The following is a 6,267-nucleotide window of genomic DNA, read 5'->3' on the forward strand; positions in this document are numbered from 1 at the left end:
ACTTGTCAAAAGGAAACTAACTTTATTTTTAGAACTACAAACGCCAAACAAAACAGCTCCAGGGAAAAACCCTCAGAGCCCAACTGCCACCACCGGCTTCCACAAGCCTCTCTCCCCAACACCAGCCTTTTCCTCCCACAATCCTCCTCCTCTTGAGGCCGATTGGCTGGGTTGCGTGGGCAGAGCCAAAGAAGTCACCCAATGAGCAGCTCCGTGGAGGAGCCAATCAGCTAGATGTTGCTGGGGCAGCTGTGAGCCAATCATCAGCTGGCAGTCTGAAGGGCAGGGAAACAGCCCAATGAACATCACCGCAGAGGAGCCAATCAGCTAGATGTTGCTGGGGCAGTCTGAAGCTTGCTGGCAGCTGGAAGTTTGCTGGGGCCCCTTTGGCTGTGGCTCTCAACAATGAGTCACCTGAAGTGCTGGTGTGTGCCCAACTGTGGAGAACAGGCTGTGTCCTCTTCTGGTTTCTGCTGAAGTACAGAACAGGACTGCTGAGGGCCATTGCCAAGTAGGAATGACGCATGGAAATTTCCTTGCCAGCATACCCCATGTTAAATGGACTTGCCTTGGAAATTCGCTGTGACATTGCATGTGTGTTTGAGAAAGGTGACCGTGCTCAAGGACCAGGGTGGATCCAGGTTTAGGGTGTATCCTGCAGGTTTTAGGAAGTATCCCGCTCCTTGTGTTTAGGGCGTTCCCGGTTTAAGACAATTTGGGTTTAGGGCATTCCCAGTTTAAGACAATCTGGGTTTCAGGCAGTTCAAGGTTCAAGGTTATTCCTGCTGGGAATAGGGCATATCCTGCTGCCTGAGTTCCCATTGAGTTCTCTGGAATTCAGAAAGTATTTGGGACGTGAATTGAGGGGGGCAGAACTTGGATTTCCCCAGAACGTGTGTAGAGGCCAGTGTGAGTTCGGGAATAAAGAATTGCTGTTTGAATCTACAAAGCTGTGAGTGGCTCGTGATCTTGTGCCCAGCCAAGACTGCGGCAAGGACTTTTCAGGCCTAAACCTGGGTTACTCCATTTTGCAAAGCAGTTTGCCATAAGCAATTCTATTTTTAGTTTAAGAATGACTCCACACCTTATTTGTACAAGTAAGCAGTCACCACCTGCCTGGCACAGCCATGAGGCACGAACTGATAAAGAAACCATGCTAATAAGAATGACCACCCGTGCACCACTTGTGAATTCATCATAAGCACAGGGATGCATGGGCGTGTCAGACTTACACCAGGAAACCCAGGCCAGGAGCTTATCAAAAACACCAGACCACCAAATGAAGCAGCCCCTCACTTGAGGCTTGTAAAAGGAGGAGCATCCCAAGACTGGACAAGGAAACACCCTGACCAGTCACCTGGTTGCTCCTCAGGAGCCTTGCCCAGGACATCTGCCACAAGACAGACCTCTGGATCTCTGCTTCAGCACAGCATGGTTTCTCCTGCCTGTGTGACCACATACAACCCACTCCAAGCTGACATCTCCAGGGGCCCTGTGGAACCTCTGCCCTCTGAACCCTGGCCTAGAATAAGCTCTGGGCTTCACAGCTCTGTGCCTGAACAAGTACTTGGCTAGTTCCTAATCCTACCTGACCACCTGTGGTGACTCTTTGCATCTGTATCTGCCCTCTGCCTTTGCTCTCAGCTCAACCTCCTGGACCCCTGTGGCCACCTTAACCCTCTCTTATCCTTTCTGTCACCTCTGTTTATCATTGTATGAAGTGTGATGAGTGATGTGAGTGTTCCAGACATTAGTAGTTAAGACTGGAATGAAAGAACTCACAATTGCCCAGCTTGTGACTACCAGCTGATCCATGAGTATCCAGTTACCTGATACTGCCAAAAGGGGGGTAGCCTTTGAATTTATAGTTATTCAATAAATTCTGACACTGTGGAAAGATGTGAATGTGTTTGATAAGGGCAGAGATGGAGGAAGGCAAACCGCCTGCCCACGCTGGCAGGAACCAGGCCCAGACAGACGCCATGCCCTTGGATAGGGAGGTACTGCCTGCAGGTGTATTGGAGGAAGGCATGTGACTGCCCTGGTTTAAACTGGAGGGGAGCGCTCCTTATGGAAAGCCAGTGTGCGCCCTAGGTCTCCCAGGGCTGCAGGGCCAGCCGCCTTCCCTCAACTCCCCAGGGTGCCCTCCTGCCTAGGTCAGCTGCCCTGCACAAGGGGAGCAACCACCATGGTCCACCGATGTGTGCACAGTAGGACCACGGGCCCTGTGGCTGATCTGCACACCCAGGTGTTTGCAGGCGCAAGGGAATCACTGTGCAGGAGATGGAGGAATGATTGAAGTATTTGCCCTTGAACTCCTGGGCTCAGGTATCCTGCTTCAGCCTCCAAGTACCTGAGACTACAAGAAAGCCCCTCCTCCTCTGGCTAATAGGCTCCCTATGATAAAAATTTCACATTTCCTCATATATAGGTGGCCGCCCATTCCCCTCACTGAGGGTCCTTCCTTAGGAGGGAGTCACCAAGCTCCTGAGCCAGGTAGTTTGTTGTTGCCAGATTCTTCTTTCTTAAAATAATATGTAACCTGAGGATAAACACTTTAAATTATAACACCTTTAATATCACCTTTAGTGTTAGTGATTGCACACTCCCAGCATGAGGAGCTGAGGCAGATGAAGAAGGAGAGATAAAGACAGTTACCCACTAAAAAAAAAAAAGCTCAATTATGATATCTGATTTTGATTCTAATCCTTACAAAGGCCTGTGAAGTATTTGTTTATTTTAAAAATTTATTTTATTGGTACTGGGGATTGAACCCAGGGGTGTTCTACCACTGAACTAGATCCCCAGAAACCCCCTTTTTTAAATTTTCTTTTTTCTTTTTTTTTTTTTTTTTGAGACAGAGTCTTGGTAAGTTGCCCAGCCTGGGCTCCAACTTTGGATACTTCTGCTTCTACTTGCTGAATGGCTGGAATTATAGGTATGTGTCACCAAACTGGCTTCCTATGAAGTATTTAAATAAAGTCACCTCCCCTGAGAGATTCAGAAGCTGGTGTTCAGAATAAATTATTGCCTCACTCCAGCAAGAGGTGGATGGGTCTCAGAACCCATGGTCGCGTGTCTTGGTACCAACCCTTATAATGATTGACAGACAGCTGTGTCTGCCAGCTTGTTAACCTGCACAAGGACCTGAGGACAAAGTTCCCTGAGGAGCAACATGCAGATAAAAGCCATATTATTTCCTCTTGGATGCCAGCTAAGCTCTTCTACCCAGGAGCTGACCACCATCAGGAGGCTAACAGGATGCCCTGTGGGGATCTTGGTGCAGGTGAGAGATAGGGAAATACCTGAAACTTTGCTTCTACAAACATCCCATCCTTGAGATTAATTCAAAATTATAGAGATTCAAAGGCTAAGAAAATACCCAGAATTTTGTTTTAACTAGCTGTTGGTATCAAGACAATAAATAGGTAAACATCTGCAGCATCAGCTATGATTATCAGAGATTGTTTTCTTTTGTTTCTTTGATCAGCCCTTTAAGGTGTTTGACTTTATTAAATTTTATTTATCATGTAACCAAAATAGGATGTTCATTTTGTTCTATATCCCAAACACCTAGAATTTTTCCTGACATAAAATATGTTTTCAGTAAATATTGGGATAATGAATGAGTGAAATCCATTTCATTTAGAAGGCATGATACTCTGACATACAAATCTCAAGTTAATATATTTTTTAAAATTTTTCCAGGCCATTCACATAGAACTGTATGCTGAGCTAAAAGCTAAGAACTGTAGTTATCTTCTGTCCAACTTCACTAGTTCTTAAGTGACTTCAGGTGAAGGGACACCGCTGGCTTCGGCCAGGTTCCTCCCAGGGGGTGCTTCTCCTTGGAGCAGACAGGTGGCGGGGGCTGTAGGGGACACGGGCTCCATGTGGCTCAGGCTGTGCCTTTGGGGAGGTGCAAGCAGGAGGCTTCTCTGAACACAGGTAAGACGGGCCAAGGCCGAGGCTTCTGAACAGCTGACGGGGTTCTGCAGACAGCGACTTTCCCTTCTCCCAGGCAAGCTACGGAATCTCCTCAAAGGGAGAAAAGGTAGATCACTCTGACCCAAGGCAGGGTTGATTGCAAGTAATGGTTCTCATTTGAAAATAATGCACACTGAGTATTTCTAAGAAATCAGCTATGACATGTGCCATGAAGCTACCGAGTGCTCTCAGCCTGAAGATGGAGAGTGTCAGACTGTGTCCATGAGGCTGTGGATATGAAGTACGCACACACTCCACCCCTTTCTCTTAAAGCACAATGAAACTGTCAAACCATGGGGATGTGGAGACCTCCTTCGTGTCACAATGGCCACTTGGAGCACCGTGATGTGCTGAAGCCTAAGTGATTCAGTGTGGGTGCAGCCAACAATGCTCAGTCTCCTGGCTTTCTTATTGGAAATAATGCCAAGAGGAGTTTTTAATAGAACAAGCTGCCACTCACCTGATTATCTCTGTATTAAAATTTCCTAGTGAAATTTATGCTCACTGTCTTTCAGGTTTTTATACTGACTCAGTGCCCACTCCTACCAGCAATCTTTGCATGTCCCCCCTTGGTCCCTAATGTTGACACAGTCCTGCTCTCAATGGGGCTCAAGCTGGCCAGACTGCAGGACCCACTTCTACTGCAGCCTCTTCACCCTGCACCTGGGACTTTGCAGCAGAGGAACAAGCACCTCTGCTTCCCAGCATCTTGCTGAGCAAACTCCTCGTGCTCTTGCTCTGGGGAGGAACAGCCTCAGGTGCCAGCTTGTGCCTGTGGCCACCCTCCACTGATGGCCTCACAGGGCACATGGCGGAGAGGACAGGAGGTGGCACCAGGCCAGTAGTGGCAGACAGTGCTGGGGGAGAGCCCAGGGCTGTGTCCATGACTCCCTCAGAAGGGCTGAGGAGACCACCCAGCAGTAAAGGAGGCCCACACCCCTTACTCCCCCAAGATGTGACGCTTAGAGACTAACTCTGGAGACTGAGGTCAGCCCAGCAGTGAATCATCAGACTGAATGAGTCCTCTGTAACTGCTATCCACGCCCAGGGTGGGGAGCTGGCCTGCACCTCTGAGCACCCACACATTCAGGAAGTCTGTTGGAGAGAGCGGTGTGGTGCGCTGCTAGGACCAGACAGGTACCATGTGAGGACCCTGGATTCAGCTCACACAGGTGGCCATTTCCCTTGAAGGGTTTTCCAAATGCTGTTTAAGTAGGAAAACAGGTCTCTTTCCCATTTGGGGTCATTCCTGCTGACACGTGGTTCCTTTGCCATGGGACTGGGTAGCTTGCAGCATGCCTGCATGGTGGAGAGGCTGGCGAAGGGCTGGGGAGAGCTCCGGAGGGTGGGTGCTCTTTGCTTTGTGGGGCGGTTAAGGTTCCCTATGTGCTGAAGCCCGGGCAAGGGTTAGAGACAGAGTTGTGCAGAATCCTTCTCAGGGAGCTTAGCCAGACATCTGCGGGCGTTTGACGAGGGGGTCTTGCCTGGGAGCCAGAAAGACTTGTGAATTTCTGGGGAGAAATCAGCTTTATTCTGTTGTTTTCTTACCTCATTGAATACTTTTGATTAGAAATTCACATTTTCCTTGAGTGTGATTTCAGCCTTGTCGCTTGCTTTAACTTTTCTTAGCTGGTGGTAAACTTAACTCATGCAGAGACGGCTCTGTGTCTTCCGGAACAGTCTGTGTGAAGCAGAGACCTGGGAGGATGATGCCCATGGCCCTGTGCCTCAGTTTCCCCAGCTGTAGGATGGCGATAATGTAGCAAGGGCCCTGTGGCTGTCTGAACAGCGGCTGTAGAACACAAGCATAGGGACTGTGAGTGCGGGCAGGTGCACTGGAAGTGACCTGATTTAACAAACGGAGGCAATCATCTACTGGCTCATTAGTTTCCTATGGCTGTTGTATCTGGGTGGCCTCAAACTCTGTTTACTGTGGCTCAGTTTGGAGGTCAGAGCTGGATGCCCTAGCATCTGGAGGGCTGTGTTTCCTCATGCAGGATTTGGGAACAGGTGGCCTCTGGGTTTCCTGTTTCTCAGAGGCCGCCTCAGTCTGGGAGGGTGGTCCTGCAGGGCTTCAAAGCCAGGGGCAGATCACCGGAGTCTGCTTCCCATGCCTGGTGCCTTTGACTCTCTGCCCACTCCTTCTTTATAAAGCCTGGGTGATTACATAATCCAGAGCAATCTCATCTCAGTCTTCACATTAATAATGTTGGCAAGTTTTTTTATTTTTGTTTTGCCACATAAGGAAGTACATTGATGGGTTCCAGGGTTTAGGGTGTG

This window comes from Ictidomys tridecemlineatus, chromosome 1 (assembly GCF_052094955.1).
Source record: "Ictidomys tridecemlineatus isolate mIctTri1 chromosome 1, mIctTri1.hap1, whole genome shotgun sequence".
In the NCBI taxonomy this organism is placed as follows: Eukaryota; Metazoa; Chordata; class Mammalia; order Rodentia; family Sciuridae; genus Ictidomys; species Ictidomys tridecemlineatus.